General features: G+C 36.6%; 1 protein-coding gene across 11 annotated transcripts in view; it reads right to left on the bottom strand.

Moving 5' to 3' along the window:
• The window catches only part of B3GALT1 (beta-1,3-galactosyltransferase 1), a 186741-nt gene that overhangs the window by 69100 nt on the left and 98151 nt on the right, over nt 1-19490 (bottom strand). The window contains exon 3 of one of the 11 annotated variants that reach the window (XM_039554608.1): nt 7652-7719. The exons of the other annotated variants lie outside the window; for them this stretch is intronic. The gene's annotated coding sequence lies outside the window, so the exon portion shown is untranslated. The remainder of the gene's footprint in view (nt 1-7651; nt 7720-19490) is intronic. 11 annotated transcript variants of the gene reach the window in all.

Here is a 19490-nt window from a genome sequence, read left to right as displayed (position 1 = left end):
TATGGATGTTTTAGCAAAGAAACTTTACAGGAGTGTTCACAGAATAATACAATTTAAGTTCATACTGGAGAGGAGGCTATTTGCAGAATTCATACTGGTTATAAGAATAATGTTCATGCAAACAGTGAACAAAGTCTAATACATGGCTTAATTAGTTTCACAGACTAAATTTTGAATAATAAACATTCACAATGGGATTGAGCTACAAAAGAGGAACTGTTTGCAGAAATTATTCAGCAAATAGTTGTAATGAATAATAAATATGAGAAAATTGTGATCCACTCATAGACGTTTCATCAGTAAGTAAAAAAGGAAAAAAAATCTCAAGTAAATTATAAATGGCAAGTAAATTATTAATAATTTCCACAAATTTACTGTTGAGCTCATGTGCTGACTTTGGAATCACTCATAGTAGGTATGTGATTTCTTCTCACTGGTTTTGTTATTTTGACATGACAGGTTCTGAGTTCAAAATGCAGATACTGCTCACAAGAGTAATAAACTCTAGTAAATCATAAATCCTAAGCATCATACTGCTCTAAAGGCGTTGATATAAAATAAATGAAAGGCCATATTTGCCTTCAAACATATAAAAGTGCTGGTTGACTGTGCTGGACTACTTATATATCTGAAGGTAAGCATATCCCCAAGTGTTTGCTGGATCCTGGGTTGGATTGCACACAGGTAGCTGGGACAAACTGCATAGTCACAGCTAGTGAATGAGAAGAGCGTGGCCCAAGTTCTCATTTTTGAAGTGCCACACATAGTGAGGTACCAATTTCTGCTAGTAACAGCTGCATATTTCACTGCGCTTTAACAAGAGGGGTTTACAGCTCCCATTTTCACAGAATCTCACAATAGTTGAGGTTGGAAGGGATCTCTGGAGACAAACTCAGGGCCACCTAGAGCTGTTTGCCCCTGACCATGTCCAGACTGGTTTTGGCTGTCCTACTTCCAGTGCACTTGGGCTTTCATGCCAAAGGGGTAAATGCTGCTGCTGGATTACCATCCTTGGTGGGTCCCTAACCATCATAAGTGGTTATATCCTACTTACATGCTACTGAGTGAATATGGTGATATTTATTGCTTGAAGGTCATTGCAGGGAAAATGGAACTTTAGCATTATAGGAAGCTTCTTTAGGCTTTCTTGGCTTTTAATTAGTTACCTGTAAATGCAATGAGTACACACCTGTGGCACAATGATTTCCATTGTTTACAAAGTTTTTGTGAGAAATCATTCTGAAAATTAGGAATATATATATTAATATTTATTACACTAAAATACACTTTTAAGCAAAAAGTAGAATTATTCCATTACTCGAGTCACACACTGCACATAAGGAAATAAAAATGATGTTTTTTCCATGACAATATTTATCAGTAGAATTTCTGAAATGTCTTACTGGAATGAACTATCCAGGAATTGGAGTTCTACAAAAATTAATGAATAGTAAAATAACATTCCTTGGGAAATTCACAGGACTTATAGTTTGTGAATCCATTAATTCATCTGTGATTATCAATAACTGGTAGATTTTTGTGCTTTTCTCACATTTTTATATGCAATAAAGCCAAAATGCAGTTTTGAGAGGATATTTCTTCCCACAAGGACATATGCTGGTTTTATAAATGACTGTATTACTTTCAGATCCCAGTTTGTATACCACTGAGAGTAAAATGTGTTATTAACCATACATCTATATCACACATTTAGAGAGAATGATAAATGGTAGTTTACCACATGTCTTTGAGAACTACTTTTTTCTCAACTTCCAGAAGCATTTATTCCATTCCAGTCCCTGAAAAGATTTTTGGAAAGGTTTACTTTCTTATGCTTTTTTTATCTTCCTATTTTTAAGATCGTTTAGATTTCTGGATTAATGTGTACCATTAATCTCTAAGCTTTGGGTTTCATGTCTCTACAGTGTTTAAGAAGAAAATAGCAGTACTATTTGAGATCTTACTGTGCATTCGTACTGCTGCTATGCCTGTGAATATCATGGTAGGGCTGGATGAATTTGGTGTTTAATAGAAAGGATGCATGTTGTTATTAGTGAAGTAGAATTCTATCACTGAAAAAACTGTTCCATTATTTTTCATCTCTTGCAATGGACTGTGATCAAAATTCCTTTCTTCTAATGGAAAATCTTGTGCCTGAAAACCTAGTACATGTAATGTTCATTATGAGACTAGGTTCTGAAATATACATAGAATGTGTGAACGGGAAACTGTAAACTCTGCTTTTAAACATGTATGACCAGAAAAAAAAAAAAAGGGCTTCAATTTAATCTATTCCTGGATCCATTCCACTGTTAGTGAGCACGAGAAGCAATCACCTCTTCTGACTGCAACAAAGAATGAGATAAAAGCTTTTCAATTCTGGGTAACAGAAACTGATGTCTAGAGTGCCTGGCAAGTTTTATCTTCTTCTCTACTAATTCCCAAACGGTAACCTTCTCACTGTTGAATTATAACATACCTACACTGAACAGAAAGAAGGTGGATGAACTTTACACCTTTTTTGCCTCAGTCCCCAAATACATCTGTTGGTGGTTTTTCAGAAAATCTTAAGATAACATCTTAAATTTCCAGCACTGATCTTTGCAGTTAGAGAACTGTTTCAATTTATGCTTTGAGACAGTCATCCTTGCTTCTGAAAAAATGGAAGAGTTTACCCACCTTTTCAGATAAAAGTAAGCATTACTTAAGGTGAGGAGTAACACAGTTTCCAATATAGAAGACCAAAATGCCAAGTTATATTGAATGTAAAGTTATAGAAAAACTGTATGTAATTTTGGATATTGTTTCATTACCTATTACCTATGTTTCTATTATTATGTCTCTGCACATAAGACCCTAATAGCAGGTATTTGCTAAGTGAAATGCTGCTGCTGCTCCCAATGTTATTTAGCTATTTTAGCCAATGAAACTGTAATAATGTGTGTCGATTTTAAGTTTGGAAAAGGTTTCCAGTGGACTAATTCAACTTAAATCTAGCCTGACGGATGATGTGAGAAATCAGTGAAGAACTTCTTTCATTTTGGAAGTATTATACATTAGGCATTTTTAATTGCAAAGTTGTGACATTTCAGTTATTCAGTCTTATGCTTGAACCGCGGTGTGAAGAGATGGTAAATGGAAGACCTGAACGTTTCAGATTGGGCTGGCTAAGTGAGTAAATGTGCTGACAGAAAACCAGGGAAACTTCCTTGTGAGAAGCTGGTTCTCTTAGCTTCCACTGAAGATCTGCTTTTGAATTCTGCTATAATTTTATTGAAATCATTCAGTTCTCTACATAATGGTCTGATTTTGACAAATTGGCAAATTCTCATTAAAATCCCCCAACTTCTGGTGCTCTTTCTCTTTTCTTTCTTTGATACACGGCTATGGGACAGCATGGTCTAGAGGTAGTGCTGCTTTCCACTACCTCTGCTGTAAGCAGGAGTAAATATTTAGGTGGTAGTTGTTTTCATCAGTGCACACCTGACAAGACTTTTTCTTTTTAAACAATTGTCAGAAATACATATTCTTAATATATACTGAAAAGTATAAAATTGCCAGCCAGACAAGGTGTCAATTTGATGAATAATATATGGGATATATTTGACATGTTTTCAAGGTCCCATTAAAAGGAAAAACACTGGACTTCATCGTATATTATATTTACTGTTATGGTTATGTCCTTATATATTTGATCTGATAATTTAATAGCATATATAATGGAAGTTTTTGGGAACATTTTTCATCCTAACATAATCAATTTTCAGTCTAGTTCTTCATGAATGGCTGCATTAGATTCCTGCTGTTCAGACTATTGAGAAAAGCCAGAGAAGGAATTGTCTCGATACCAGCCTTTAATTCTGAACCATGTACACAGGACGGAACAGGATGAGGGTTTAGTTATCCTTTTCAAATAGTTTTGTAATGCAGACCTGATCTCAAAAGGTTACTGTTGTAAGTTTCTCACTCTTGCATCTCTCTGCTTTAATTTAAGACATTTCCACTGGGATGCAGCAGTCAGCTTTCCTCATTTGATATTTACTTTATTTCCTCTGTGATTTAAACCTGCCTACATGTCAATTTTCTCACCTCTTTAGAAAATTCAGTGATTGCTTTTTCCCTTCCATTACAATGTCTTGTTTCTAGGGTTTTTATTTTTTTCTCTTGTATAAGTTGTCATGTTTCTAGTGAACTTCTTGGAAGTTTCTTTGCTTCTTTAGTTATTAAAAATCTTGTCAAAGTTTGAAAGTAGGACTGACTTGTCACAGTTCTTGTGTGCTGAGAGGTTAGTCAATGCTGAAATGATATTCACCGTAAACACTCAGATTTCCTTTTTAATGCATAGCTGGAGAATGTTAAATAAATGAGAGACATTAGAGTTGCAGTAAATAATACAGTAGCATTAAAATAACCTAAAATGAAGTATAGGCTTCTTTTGTGTTTTCTTGCTGTAAGAGAGAGTTAGCTATTCTAAGATTCCTATGGAACAGTTAATAATGTTGTTAATCAAACTGTGTCTGAACACTTTCTTAAACAGAGCTACATACACTGGCTGTGATTTACAATGGGTTTTGTTGTTGCCTTCAGGGTTGGTGCATTGCAGTTGCTGAAAATTATTCAATATCTAGCAGTTGGCTCATGATACATTTTTTGTCTTACTTTGCTTAAGTTGTCTAATTTGCATTCTTTTAGAACTGACATTTTTCTATTTTACAGTTTCAAAAATTTCCAGTTGATAAGGAAGTGCTTACAGAAGTGTAGGTGACAGAACTGCTGACTTCTGGATGCTTTTGCCTTCTGGCCTTTATATTTATCAGTGCACGAATGATTTTTAAGACCTAGTTTTACTCATTGGTTCTTACTGAGAAGTAAGTTAAAAGGTACTGCCATAGCCAGTGGAACTTAGTAATAAATACTAGTTTTGTTTTGGTGCTGCTGTTATGCTCTTCTGCTGGCTGGATGTCATAATTTCACATCTGATTTATATATTTCAGCATCAGAGTCTGTTTCCTCTCCCTTTATGAATGTATTTCAACATGGGATTTGGGCAAAAGTGTGTTCTGACTTTGTCAACCTTTTGCACTGGGTGTTATCTCTCTGAAATGGCCTTGCAAACTTAGATCCTCTACATTTAAGAGAGGGGGACACGTAGAAGAGGTCTTCTGGAGATATACAAGTGCCCAAGAGATCACTTGAGCTGTGGAGTCACATTGCTGACCAAAATGTACTGTCACCAGTGCTTCAACTAGTAGGCTGCTGATAAAGATCAACAGGTGAATTGTTGTCAGTGGAGGAGAAAGGTTCCTGGTAATCTTTATCAATCACCAAACTCGGAAGAAGTGGGGGGATAGACTGCTGTTTCATGACTGTTGATAACATTTTTGTGCTAGTCAGTGCAAGTTCTATTTCATTATGAAGAGAATCAAGGTAAGAATTCTTGTTCTACATTAGCTGTACAGGATTTAGTGGAATCCAGACCATTTCTCTCCTCTTACAGCTGAAGTGAAGTCCCCAGGGCTGTGGAGATGAGCCTTTCTTCTCTACTGCTGAAGGATGGGCCACAACCACATCAGTTTTTTGGAGGGTGGCTGGAAGGGTTTTGTTTTGTGTTTTTCCTTTGTGGTTTTTTTTTTTCTTAATCTCAACACTTATTTATCTATCAAAACAGCTTTATGCATTAAGATGCTTGTGAAAACATTTCACAGCAATTCTCTGTGGGCTTCCACACCTCCTGTAGTTTTTGCCTCCCCTACATATAGTCCTTGCCTTATTTATTATTGGTTAAATAATTAAAACTGCCTGTACCAAAATCCTTCATTGTTGCAAACTGCTGCATGTCATGGTGATGGATTGCTAAACAAATGTTTTCAGTCGTGTAGTAATAATTTTAAAAATTACAAATGGGCATTAAATGAATAGCTAGCAAAGTAAAAGGATTGTACAGTCAAAGGTCAGAATAATTGTGGTGCTGTGAGTACTTTTCAAAAGGTTAACTCATCCATTTTAACTTCAGTGGCATTTTGGTGGCCTTTTAGAGAAGCAAGCAGGTCTGTACCAGTGCAAGATTAAAATATGCTTGACTTGGATTTTAGAATACTTTGGAAAAAATCATGAAGGAATTTTTATATTCAGATTTCCATGTAATTTAACAGCAGTGTCCCTACATATTTCTGAAATTCATTTAACTTTCTTGGCAAGCTTTTCGTGGAAAAGGGAGAAATTATAATTTTCATAATTGTGACTTGAGATTTATTTTCTAGTCAAGGTCAGGCCTTCTGTTCTTTAGGAAACAGGTTTTGGTCTGACAGATGCTAAATCTTGTAATTATGATAAAAATCATTAACTGATTGCTCAGCTGGTGCTCCTGATCCTTAAGGAAGCTATTGAGATACATTTTTAAAAATAAAACCACATGAGTAGGTAATCTCAAGCTGGATAATTAAAAATGTTTGTAGGTGCTTCTGTTTTGGCATCAATTAAATTATAAGCAAATTATAATATGAAACAATATATACATTCTAAGAGATCTTAAAAGTGTACAGATATATCTGTTTATAAAGAACAAATGAAGCAACAGGAGCAAGAAAAGTAAGCCCCTCCAAATATATATGTTCTTGTTTCCAGAAGAACAAATGAATTAGGCTTCTACAGACACACAACTCCTGGTCTGGACTGTAGGCAGGCATGAAGAATCTTTATTGTTAACATAGAAATAATTATAGCAGTTGTGTTGACACTTTTCCTTACTAGGGATATCTTGTTAAAAGGAACAAGTACTGCACCCAGCTGCAGATTTCAATTAGGCCTGAAGGAGAGCAAGACAGTTTTCTGGGGTCACAGAATTTCTTTAATCTTGCCGTAGTCTTGGATGATATTTAAGGACCTTTCTAAATTGTCTTTCTGAGCTGTACTCATTATTTGTGTAATTCTACTTGTGGTCTGCTTTAATGTTGCTGATATTGCATGGGTTGGAATGGATTAGCACTGATTACACATTAAATTCAGTATGCATGTCACAATATCAGCAGCAAATAAACTTCAATGCTTGCTGAGACATTTTAATTAGAATTTTGTGTATCATTAAGAACATCTTTGCTTTTGGTCCTGTTTTTCCTAGCTGATATTATTTCTGCCTCATGTGTCACTAGAGACCCAAAGTTGGAATATGTTTTCCTGGAAATATGTTACACTTATATATTCTTAAGGCATTTATTGAAAGACGGTTCTTATTCTTTGGATGGATGCTCTATCCACACTGCATGGCAGGAAAAGGCAGTGAGTGCAGCCTGTATAAATCTGCTGTGTTAGGTGCTCTCTGATCTCATTTGGCCCCCTCCCTGGCCTGACAATGAATGAAGTTACAGACCATTGGGAAGCTGAGAATGATATGAGCTCTTCTGTGTGTCTGATGACCTTCCCCCCATATCCAGCTAGGATTTCAGGGACTTGAGTTTGCCTGGGATATAAGCATGAGTGCAGCATAGAAGCTTCAGCAAACATAAAAAGTATTCTTTGCTGCTAAGCCAATGAATAAGTGAAAATCCTTTACAAGCACCATGGAACAGGAAATGTGCGGGGAGCCTCTTGACTCAGGACATGTTGGTCTTTCTAGATGGGTGGGGTCTGTTTTATCTAAGTAGCTGTAGCTTACCAAGTTCATCTCCATGAGATGGTGCTGGTGGTGTCCAATCAGCAAACAGTGAGTCAGGCCCATATATCCTGGACAGGAACAAAGTGTAAGATAGATATATGATTCTTGAATTTCATATGCTTGCAGTGTTAGCAAGCAAACTCTCATTTGAATGCTGTCTTTTCTGTGTTGTGCTTCACATTCAATTAGTGTGTCCCTGACTTTAACCCAGTGCTATATTCAGACTATCCATTAAAATGCATGTGCAAATAAACATAGCTAACTATAGCATAATGCAGGGTTCTGTGAATTGCAGTTATGGCAGCAGAACAAGAGAAGACTTGTTGAAGGACACTGATTGAGTGAGAAAGGAGAATTGAGAGTGGGTGCTATTAAAGGTGATTAGGATTAAAAGAAGAGTTACTTCTATAAGTGAAAGACTCTGATTGGGCTGCAGGGGGTTCTATCTGTGGTGTACAGTACAAAGCATCCACACAACCCTGGCAGGATATCATGCCCAACTCAGCTTTAGGAAGCGCTGCCTTACCCACATGAGATTGACATCTTAATCAGTTACAATGTTGTAATGAATGTGACATCCAGCTTCCCAACACTTCATGATTCATCCCTTACTCAGGTTCATTATCCAGCTATTTTCCTTGCATTTCCTCTTTGTTCTACCATCATCACAAACCCAGCACACTGTAAAGCATACTTCATTTGCCCTTCCTCATGTTTCACCACCAGTTTTTATTTCCAGGTGTGCTGCTGTCTGTCCTGTCCTTTTTTCTGACTTGTCATGACAGGACAGTTTCCATAATGTTTTCCTCTCTCCCTTGTTATTGAAGCTTCTTTTTCTTGTTGTTCTCACTTGTGTCCTCTCTGACTTCTTGAAGACCAAGTTCTTTTGTAATTCCCTCTCCTCCCCATGTCATACCTGTCTACAACAGTTGCATTTCCCTTAGTTTTCCTCTCCTGCCTTATTCACTGCTTATCAGTGCTCTCCCCATCCTTCTTCTTTGATTTTTCTATTTTCTCTCAGTCTCTTAAAATAGATGTACCTGGATCATGGAGGGAATGGAGCTAGTGGCTGCTCACCTGAAGGGCATGTGCTCAAGCTGATGCAACAAGGCATAGCCAGAGCAGAGTATTGTGGAAGAAAGGTAGACTTGCATCCAGCTCCCTTTGACCATGGGCAGAATGAACCCGGGGTGCCCAGGAGAAACCCAGCCTTCTGTTTCTGTGTGTTACCCACACTCAATAATATGCTCAACTCATGACTACACCTTGCATCAGATGGGCCTAAGCAGGAAGGAGAAAAGGGAAAAAGAAGTTTTTTAATCAGTGTTTTGGAGGCAAGGCCACACTGATCTGACTGTAATGCTTCTGTTCTCCCAGGCAGCTACAACTGCTTTGCATCTCTCTGCAGCTGTGCTGTGCTTTGTAAACACCCCTGCATCCCACACAGCCATTGCTCGGTGCACTACGTACCTACTGGCTTCAGGTAGTAACCAGCTGTGACACATCTGTCTAATCCTTGTTAGGGGTCATGGGTTATCACACTGGAACATAATTTCACATGGTGCAGATTAGTCTGTGATAGAATAATCGGTGTCATTGCCCTTCCTCAAATGCCAGTTATGAACATTTTCTATGTCATTGTAGCACAAGTCACTTTTTACATTAGCTACCTCACAGAAACATTCTTCTATTTGATCATTTTAAATTTTTTTTTACAGGGGATAATGGAAAAAGTGGTTCTGTGACAATGTCATTCTTGACACCTTTTGAAGAGAGGAATGTAAATGCTAATGTTTACTATGGGTGGAAGTGTGTCTAAGCCTCAGTCTCTTGCTGCAAGTCTAAGTCTCTTGTGTTTGTCATGGAATACTTGGATATAGCTTGCTTTGGCAATTGCTTAATCGAAAAATCAGCTCTTAAGAAATGATATAAATCAAAGAATTGGTCAGATTTTTTTATCTGATAAACTTATTCAGCATATTTGAAATAAGATGAGAAATGAATACACTGGGGTTTTTTTGCTGTGACCTAAAAAACCCAGTGAAATAGCTGAAAACTAAAGCTATATGAAAATAAAATTTTTCACAGCTGTAAGTGGATATCTGAAGGAGACAACGTGTTTAGATTAAATGCTTTTATAACCAACAAAATAGATAATTATAACTTTTGATATAGGACTGGTATTTATTAGAGAATTGTAGGCATGAGAGAATGGATTTTAAAAATACTTGTATTAAGATTTTAGAAGGAGGGGACAGGAGAGATCATTTCAATCCCTCTTTTAGCATTTTACTTTTAAATAATTGCACAGTCACAGAGGGCAAAAGGTGGAGGATGACTCAGATCTGGGAACTGGAATATGGAGTGGGCATGGAGTTACCCCTTCCAAGTGAAACGAGCATTAGCAGACAAAAGGAGAGATGCTGCTTTAAAATAGCCATTACCATGGTGGCTAAGGTGATGTCTGAGAGGGAAAGAGGTGAGATCAAATAGAGGTAGTGGAGAGAACTGCGCATTTTTTCCCAACAGTTTGTCTGACATCCAACTAGTGGGTTGCCCTGTTCAAAGTTTGTTCTGGGGAGCTTTGGGCAAGGGAGTTGACAGTCATAAAGCTGACATATCAGTGGTTCTGATTTACTTGCAAAAACAATTAGATGATTTTTATGTTCAAGTCCAGGTGTGGACACAGAGTTAGAATGAAGTTTCTAATTTGTCTGAAACTTCTTACTCAGCTTTACTGAGGATCACTGAGCAACACATCAGTGTTTTTCATAGTTTGTCAGTATTGATCCTTTCAAAACTTTCCTCTTCACCTTGATGTGATTTTTTGACATTCTTTTATCAAATAATCAGATATATGCCATGTTTTTTCTTTCTGAATGTAAAGATTCCTAACCCATGATAGTAATATATTTTAGCCTTGACTCCCTAGCTAAATCTGTTTCTTGAAAGACTACTAGCATTAAATCTTATTAGAGCCTATTTGAAAAACAGGGATTAGTGAAATTCGATGGTGTTTTGAATGTGTTACATCTTTTCGGAAATCCTAGTTGGCCGAACAGCATGTGTTGTGCTACTGAGTAATTATAGTCATGGAACTAGAGCTATCATGGAGACAGTACTTAGTGTTGAAGGATCATTAGCTTTCAGGCACTTAAAATCTTCTTGCCCATAAATGTTACTATGAAATTTTTAATTTTCCATCTTTCATCTTGAAAGCAAGGTTCTTTATGGTTTTGGGGTTGTTGAAGTCTTCTTTACTACATCTCTTTCCCTCAGCATAGAAATAGCCAAAATTCACTTCTCCTCATTCTGTTCACTACATACACTTCCAGATATTTTATTTGGCTCTCAGATAAAAGCAAACAGACTTTACAGAAGAACAAGGGGTCTTTTATGCATCTGAAGAAATGTACTTTAGTATAAAAGTTGGAAAATTCAGCATAGCACTCAGAGAGGTAGGTTAGGCCAATTTTTCAATGGATAGACAGCCTAAGTGACATAACGGGTCTTCTGTGACCATGTGGCTCTGTTAAATTGAATGCTTGGAGTATAACTTCAAATAAATGTGTACCTGCTGCAGGCTGATTTAGAATGACATATCAAAAATTGTACATCTTGAGCTTAAATCCAGACAATGAAAAAATGGAGATGATCTATAGAGACAAACTATTTCTTCAGCTCTCAAGTCCTAACTGTCTAGTTAGAGAAGCCAAGGTATCACTACAGTTGCATCTTGGAAAAGGTTTCTTCATGAGATATTATGCTGTTCAGTCTTTTCTCTGGAGGACCCTGAATGCAAAGGAATTCTAAAATAGCTACTTTCCTTCAGTACAAGGTCTGTCTTACACTGCTGGAGCTTGTAGAGAGGCCAAAATGTCATTAATTACTGACTTATTTATGATCTGCAAGTAGCTTCTATTAATGAATTGCTACATTTATGTAAATTCTTATTTAGTTCTCAGCAAATTCTATCAGCATCTTCCAGTTGATTGTACTGTTGGATTTTTAGGAGTTGGGTTTGTTAATTCTGTCTCTGTAGAGACAAAAAGTTAATGCTATTCTAAGGTATAGAGCTGCTCTATGATCACCATTTTTGTACTGAAGTAGTTAGTTGGCATCTCTTGCCTCCCTTCTTCTCAGAGTTAATCAGTCCCATACAAGTTACAGTTCACTGGTCCTTTGATTCCTCTGCCCATTAAGCACAAGAAACTCTTATAAAGATGAACAGTCCTTGTGCTTCATTTGCACAAATTTACCTGCAGCAGTATTAACTGGACAATGTTGGCATTTAGGAGCTCAGCAGAGTTGGTCCCTCTGGGCTGAAGGATGTACATGGCTGGTGAGAGACTCAAGAGAGACTTTCCCATTGCAGGAAAGGTTCGACTGCTGGGAGGGATGTGATTCACCCTCAGAAGTGGTGGCAGTTTTTGAGGTTAATTGTGTTTAATTGGATCTGACTCTGCATTTTCAGATAAACCAAATAATATGTTCATTTGAATTTGCTATCAAACTTCTAATTCTTGGTTTAAAAAAGGCAAAGAAATTGCATGAGACAAAGGCCTGCTTTGTAATTACTGCTGGCATTTGAGTAAGGAAATTCAATTCCTATTTCAAAGATAAGGGTTGTTTTTTTAGCAGAAACTTGGCCATAATATATATAGAAATTTAACTCATGGCAGAAATAGAAGAGCTTGAAGACATTTTTAGACATAAAAGAATGCTTATGGGAAACATGAAGACACGATATTAAAATATATCATAAGAAGGTAAGAACAAGAAATTAGACAATGGACAAAATTGTTGCCTTTTTTTTCAAATACATTGACTTTGGAAAAAAGGAAAGTATTGAGCTATATCTGTGTGTATAAACTTTCAGGCAGTCATACATATGAATTACTTTTGCCTTTCCCAGTAAATATATTTTTATGAACTGCTACCAGGGAAGCTAGGGGTAGAACTCTCATCAGCTTTAATGGCAGTGGAATCAGACCTTATTCCGTCATAAATATTTTCCAACTTCAGGCATTAGTGTCAGGGATGTATGTTTATAGTGAATTATTTCTGTATCATCATAGCCTCAGAACTCAGTTTAGCATTATCTTGAAGCATTTGGTCATTATTATTACTATTGCCTCATTTGAAGCTTTAAGGAACGTGTTTTCAAAGGATAAAGTCAGTGTGACTTGCAACACTTGTAGCTGCCTGCCAGTTCCACACAAGCAGGCCCTCCTGCATGTGATAAATAACTGTTTTGCACAGCTGAAGGCTGTTGGAAAGATGTCACTTGCACCTTCCTCTGTAGGTGAAAAAACACTTATCAATATTTATGGAAACAGTAAGCCTATGGCAAGTCCTCCTGCTGTAGGAAGGGAAACAGGAAACCTATGGGAAAGGGCTATAGAAACTTGCACTGCAATACTTTCAAGAGTCCATTTTACTATCTAGGAAATAAAGCTTCTTGAAGGAAAATACCAATTAAAATTAAGGCTTGAAATGTGTACCCTTGCTGTATACTAGTCTAGTCTTTTCCAGTCTGTTTCTTTGTATTGTTTATGTCACCTTCACACAGGGATATCTCATATTATGTTCATCATCTAGGGCTAGAATAGTTGAATGGAGTCAAAGTGAGTTTGTTTTCTGCAAGCACTCAACAGCACTTAGTGTACCTTATGTCTCAGTTTTTCTGTATGGTGTGTGGTGGTAGAAAATTGTAAATTTTGCAGGGGGACTAGTATTTGTCGAAAAAATATTCTTGCACAATATTCCTCTGAACTCAGTAAATGTATGTTGCCTCAATACATGCGAAACCCAGCACTTATGTGTGTTACCATGGCATCATCACTACTTGAAAATGTTTGTAGTAGTTGTGTTTTATCTGTGGCAATCCAGAAAGTGAGGTTTCAGGAAGAGAGAGTGTATTTTGTTAAAAGTAACTGATATGGCTGTGTAAGCTACATGAGCTTTTGGGAACATGTTTTCTAGTTTGTTGATTTTTTTTTTTTCCCCAGCTGTGTCAGTTGGTCCAATAAATCTATTCTCTCTGCCTTAAGACTTTGCCTCACATGTAACAGTTACATCATTCACAACTCAGTGTTTGGTAAGGGAAGTCCCAGTGGGGTATGGTAATTTATAGCTAATGGTGGTGTTTTGACTCTGAGCATGCCCTGTGTCATGGTATTAGATTGATAATATTAGGGATATATTAAAAGGTGCTGTGCTAGATATCAAGAGAGAAGTTTCTTAGAGATTAGAATTTAAGCGAAAGCTAACAAGCTGCCATAGACTTTGCAAGAAGCAAAGCAAGACCCATAACGTCCATTAATGTAATTCAACTATGATGATGAGAAGATGGACTTACTTCAAGTTTTTTATCAATAATTAGGTTTCAGTGAAGAGTATTGTGAAGCTACTTCAAGTAATTACATTTTTTTCTTACCCAGACCTCTAATTTTGTTTTACACTGTGCATGTCAGAACTATAGGGGTTTCTTCAGATTTTATGGCACCTACCTCAAAGGCACCATTCTTTTGCTACAGCACAAATTACAGAAAATTTTACATTTGCAGGTCAGTGCAAGGTAAAGATGGATTTTCTTTTCTATCCACAGGTCGTCATCATCCCTTTAAAAATTCCATTGTTGAGAGGTAAACACCAAGGAAGTTTTATTGCAATCTCCCAGTGATGTGGATAGTTAAGGCAATTCATCAACACCATGCTTATGTGCTCTTTCAAATTAAACAATCTGTTACATTAATTTTCTTGCAGAACAGGAAAAATGACGGATTGTATTTTCAAACTGTGCAAATTATTCTAGGATCCTGGTGTAGAAAGCATTTATGATCACAGTGGAAGAGTAAGTTTTGAAAAGAAAGCAGAATTTAAAAAAATGTTGCAGCTGGAGAGTTCTGTTATAGTTCTGGAATATTGTTAATGAATTGGTTTTGGATATGTAGGAGCCCAAACAGAAATCAGAGTCATAACTGCAAAACATAAAATATTGTAGGGAAATTTCCCAGAGATTTATATAGAGGTAGAATGAAATCTTGAATTCATATTTTAGTTCAAGACTTGCTCAATGTGCATTCAAAAATCAAAATATTTTTCTGATCCTTGTTCAAAAGCCATAGTAACAGCCCACCCTTGATGTGAGCACTGATATTTCTCTGAAAAAGTTGCTGTTATCCAGTAGAGTTTCAAATATAGAATGCCAAAATAGGCTTTGGAATATTTATCTTCCTTCACTCCTGTCCCTAGAATTACCACAATTAGTAGTAATTTCAAAAATTTCAACCTTAGTTGAAATTTTTTGTTTCCCTTAATTTTCATTATTTATATTAGTGAGTTTTCCTGGTTTATCTATTCCTGCCACAGATGTAAACATTGTACCATCATCTGTATTAGGCACGGATACTTTATAGAGATATTGCACAAAAAGGTACATGAAATCCAATACTGGCATGGCCATCTCCAGTGAAAGCACTGTTTTCTATAATACATATTTTCAGATGATTTTGTACAGTCCTTATTTCTGCACAGGCATTTCGTACTGAAAACCAATAATTTATAAATTGGTATCAAAAATAACTGATTTTCAAAGAAGGATTGAAGACCATAGCTCAATGGTTCATTAATTTATCCATCCTGCACAGGAGTTTGTGACATTCCCTGAAGTTGGAGCAGCTAGATTAACTTTTGCCAATATATATGAAGGCACACGCTGTTCTCTCCACCCAAAAATTTGTAAAAGCATTTGATTTTCATAGAATGCAGTAGTTAAAATTTAGCTGCTTTTTTTTCTTTTCCTTTGAAAAGATTGACAAGATTAAGCATTTAATTTTGCTTGTTCTTTTCCTATACTTTGTGTTGTAACATCAGTGAAAAACTGCAAAATAGCTATTGGTGGGCAGAAAAAACTCCTAGAAAAAAACCCATTTGTACCATGAGCATGGAACTGAATTAGTTTACTCAATCTTAATAAGGTAGGATGCAATCCTTTAGTTCCTGTGACCTTCACAGAGGTTTACCTGCAGCAAACAGCCTGCTCTTCAATGCTTGGATATTTGATTTGAAACATCTGTCCTACTTAAACACTAGACCAGATATGCCATGTTATCTTAAAATTCTGTTTCATAATGGAGTAAAATTAATTGCTGTAAGAACTCAGTTTTTTTTTTTTTAGAAAACCAATCCATTTCAAGAAATGTGTGATTCCATAGTTATAGGAAAATATGAAAATGATAGTCTTACATACACTTGACTTAATATACTCGTTATTTTAGAGGCAGAAGGTAATTGAAATGGTTTGTGCGTTGTTTTACACCACCATGCAGTGGAACTTGCTGCAAAAGTCCTCAAGACAATCCTCAAGTCAGCTGATACATTCATATATTTTTGCTTGGTACTGCATGGAGATTCTAGTTCAACCCCTGAAGCCAGTTGCTCTTCAACAAGGCAGACCAAGCAGATGCATCTTTTCAGATGCATTATTTCAGACCAAGCTATGCATCTTCCAGGTTTGGAGCCAGATGAGCAGGTAGCTGAGATTTCTTTGCCTATAGTCTGTGATAAGGAGTGCATATGCTTGTTGTCCTGGCTAGAATCTTCAGCTGGTCCTAAATCTTGTCACTCACTTCTCAGTCTTGAGGAAGACAACACTAAGTTTACTCCAGAGCCTTATTTAGTAGTGTCTCTAAATTTTTGTTTAATGGCAGGCTTTTGAAAAAGATTAAAGATATTTAAACATGTAAATTCATATTCACAAATGTGAAAAACTGTAAAGAAATGAGAGATATGTACATGCACATACATTATTTCGTACCCTGGTTCTTTCTCATTTTGGTCAATTAACACCATTGCAGTTGCAAAAAAAGAATTTATGCCAGCCCTTTAGCTCCTCTTTCTGTAGTTAAAGGCACCAGGTAAGTATAAGATGAACACTGTTACATACTTTGCTACATCCTATTTAATTTACATGGGCAGTTAGATATATCAGCTTGTGAGAAAGCCACCTTCTTTTAGAACAGTTTCTTAAGAGGGGACACTGTTGCATAAATTGTCAGCCGTTGAGGCAGTCATGGGTGAAATGGCCTTTCTTATTAAATGTTGCAAGATTTAATGTCGCAGTATAATTGGGATGGAGGGATAACTGAGTGAGGCTCAACATGTCTTTTTCTGCTAACACATTATTAATCTGCAGGAGTGTTAAAATATGTTTTTAAAAGGCCCTGTTCTATTGAAAATTGTTGGCTTATATGGAAAAAACCCCCAATCTATTCTATTGCAGAGCTCATGAACAACAGTTATGGACTTCCTTCACAGAGAATTTAATTTGTAAGTAAAGTATACAGAAGAAATGGGTACAATAAGGAATTTATGAAACACATAGCCTTAAAGATTTTTTTTTTTTAAACCTACATATACAGCACTCAAACACCATGAAACAGGTAGCAACTGAAAACTGATTTCCTTTGGAAGTCTCAGCATTTAACCCTCATTTGAGAATTTTCTTTCAGTGATTTAAACTTCATTTAATTTAACAAATAATTTATTGATATAATGAATTCCTACAGAGTTATTAGTTAAATACAACTAAGCAATTTGCTGATGAAGGCTTTTCTGTCTGAGTAAAAAAAGCAGTGTAGAACATTGAAGACATTGTTGTGTCTTGCATGGAAAAATTTTAGATTTTTCCACTGCCTTTCAAGTAAAATACAGTAACAGTAAGAGAAGTCTTTTGCACACATCATTACATTTCTGATGGTTACTTTTTGAAATATAAAATTTTTTTATAGCAAGGGTTATATCATAGAATCATGGATTTAGGTTGGAAAAGTCCTCTAAGATCATCAAGTCCAGCTGTTAACCCAGCACTGCCAAATCCACCAATAAACTGTGTCCCTAAGAGCAACATCTACATGTCTTTTAAACACCTCCAGAGATGATGACTCAACCACTTCCCTGGACAGCCTGTTCCAATGCCTGACAACACTTTCCATGAAATTTTTTTTTCCCAATATCCAAGCTAAACCTTCCCTGGCACAACTTGAGGCTGTTTCCTCTTGTCTCTTTACTTGAGAGCTCCCTCAGCTGCTCCTCACAGAACTTGTGCTCCACAACCTTCACCAGCTTCCTTGCCCTTCTCTGGACACAGTCCAGCACCTCAACATCCCTCCTGAACTGAGGGGCCCACAACTGGACACAGCACTCAAGGGGTGACCTCACTGGTGCTGAGTACAGGGGGACAGTCATTGTCCTGGCCCTGCTGGCCACACTATTCCTGATACAGACCAGGATACCACTGGCCTTCTTGGCTATCTGGGCACACACTGGCTCGTGTTCAGCTGCTGTTGACCTGCACCACCAGGTCCTTTCCCACTGGGCCACTTTCCAGCCACTCTGCCCCCACAGCCTGTGGCCCTGCATGGGGCTGTTATGACAAAAGGGCAGGACCTGGCATGTGGCCTTGTTGAACTTCAGAAAATTGTTCTCAATCCAGCCTACCCAGATCCCTCTGCAGAGCCATCCTGCCCTCCAGCAGATCAACGCTTCTGCCCAACTTGATGCTGTCACCATATTTATGTAATTTTGGTAAGAAAACAGTTCACATGAGAAAGGTGACTAAATCTATGAATTAGTTTCCAAATGTATCTATTTTTAAATTATATTTTTATTAGTTGGGGTTTTTTCCAAATATTTTTAACTGTTTTTCCTGGAAGATATAAAATAAGTAAAGGAGACTATAATATACACACACAAAATATATTGGAAGTGTTCCGCTCTACCTTAACATCTTCTGGGGAAGCGCTGTCTTACATCATACAACTTTTGCCAGTAAAATTTGTGAAAGAAAGTTGAAAAAAACCCCCAAATTCCCACAGCCCTTTGTTACTATTTCTCATTTGAAAAAAATATTGAGAAACAGTTAAAGTACATTTTATTTTCTCTCCAAAAAAATTCTTGCCAAAGAATGACTTTGCAACACAAATGCTACATTTCTGTGCTAAAAGTCAGAAACGCTTCTAACCAGAAATATTTTGCAATGAAATTATACTCTTTAAACAAAGCAAAAAGACTACTTTCACTGAAAATTTGAGTGCCACTTTGCTGTGATTCAGAGGGATACAAAGTCTGCATGCGTTGGGATTGTTTTCTTTATTGGTGGGAATATATGAAGTTCTTTATAGCCAATAACTTGAAGTACTTAGGACGCTAAATCTTTATAAATGTTCTAGAAAAGCAAGTCTTATGTTTTAAGAGTAGAAACTCTAAATGAAAAATAAAAGAAGGTTATCCAGGCAATATATTCTCTGTCTTCTTCCCTTCAAAGAAACAAAATAAACAAAGGGTGCCTATACTGATTATTCAAAATAATAATAGACAGTAAAAATGTTTAGAATTTGATGCAAGTTCACTCAGTTTCCTGTTCTTTTTTCCCATTTAACCATTTCTTCATCAATTATATTCTGCAGAAGTTATCACATTACCTTAATCTATATTCACACTCTGAAATTACAAAATGTCTTAGTCATGCAGAATGGCTGAAATAAATTGTGGAGAGCTTTCAAGTATTGCCTTTTCTAAAATAGCTGCAGTAGAAAAATATGAAAAAAATAGGTCCATCTGATAGTTTTTACAGGAGAGGTTTATCATGAGGAAATCTTTCTTAGAAAGTAAATGTTTGTATTAAAGTTAAAGGACTTATTTTCTAATTCTTGCTTCCAAGAGGAAGTAATCAGAGACCACCAGCCAGTTTGATAACACTTAACTCTATGCTGTCTTAATACAGTATCAATTCAAATGTATTCAGGCCTCCAAGGAAGTGGGATGCCAGGCAGAG

The sequence above is a fragment of the Corvus cornix genome, chromosome 7, assembly GCF_000738735.6.
Source record: "Corvus cornix cornix isolate S_Up_H32 chromosome 7, ASM73873v5, whole genome shotgun sequence".
NCBI lineage: Eukaryota > Metazoa > Chordata > Aves > Passeriformes > Corvidae > Corvus > Corvus cornix.
The sequence above is the reverse complement of the archived record's forward strand: the minus strand, read 5'-3'. Positions and strand labels throughout refer to the sequence as shown.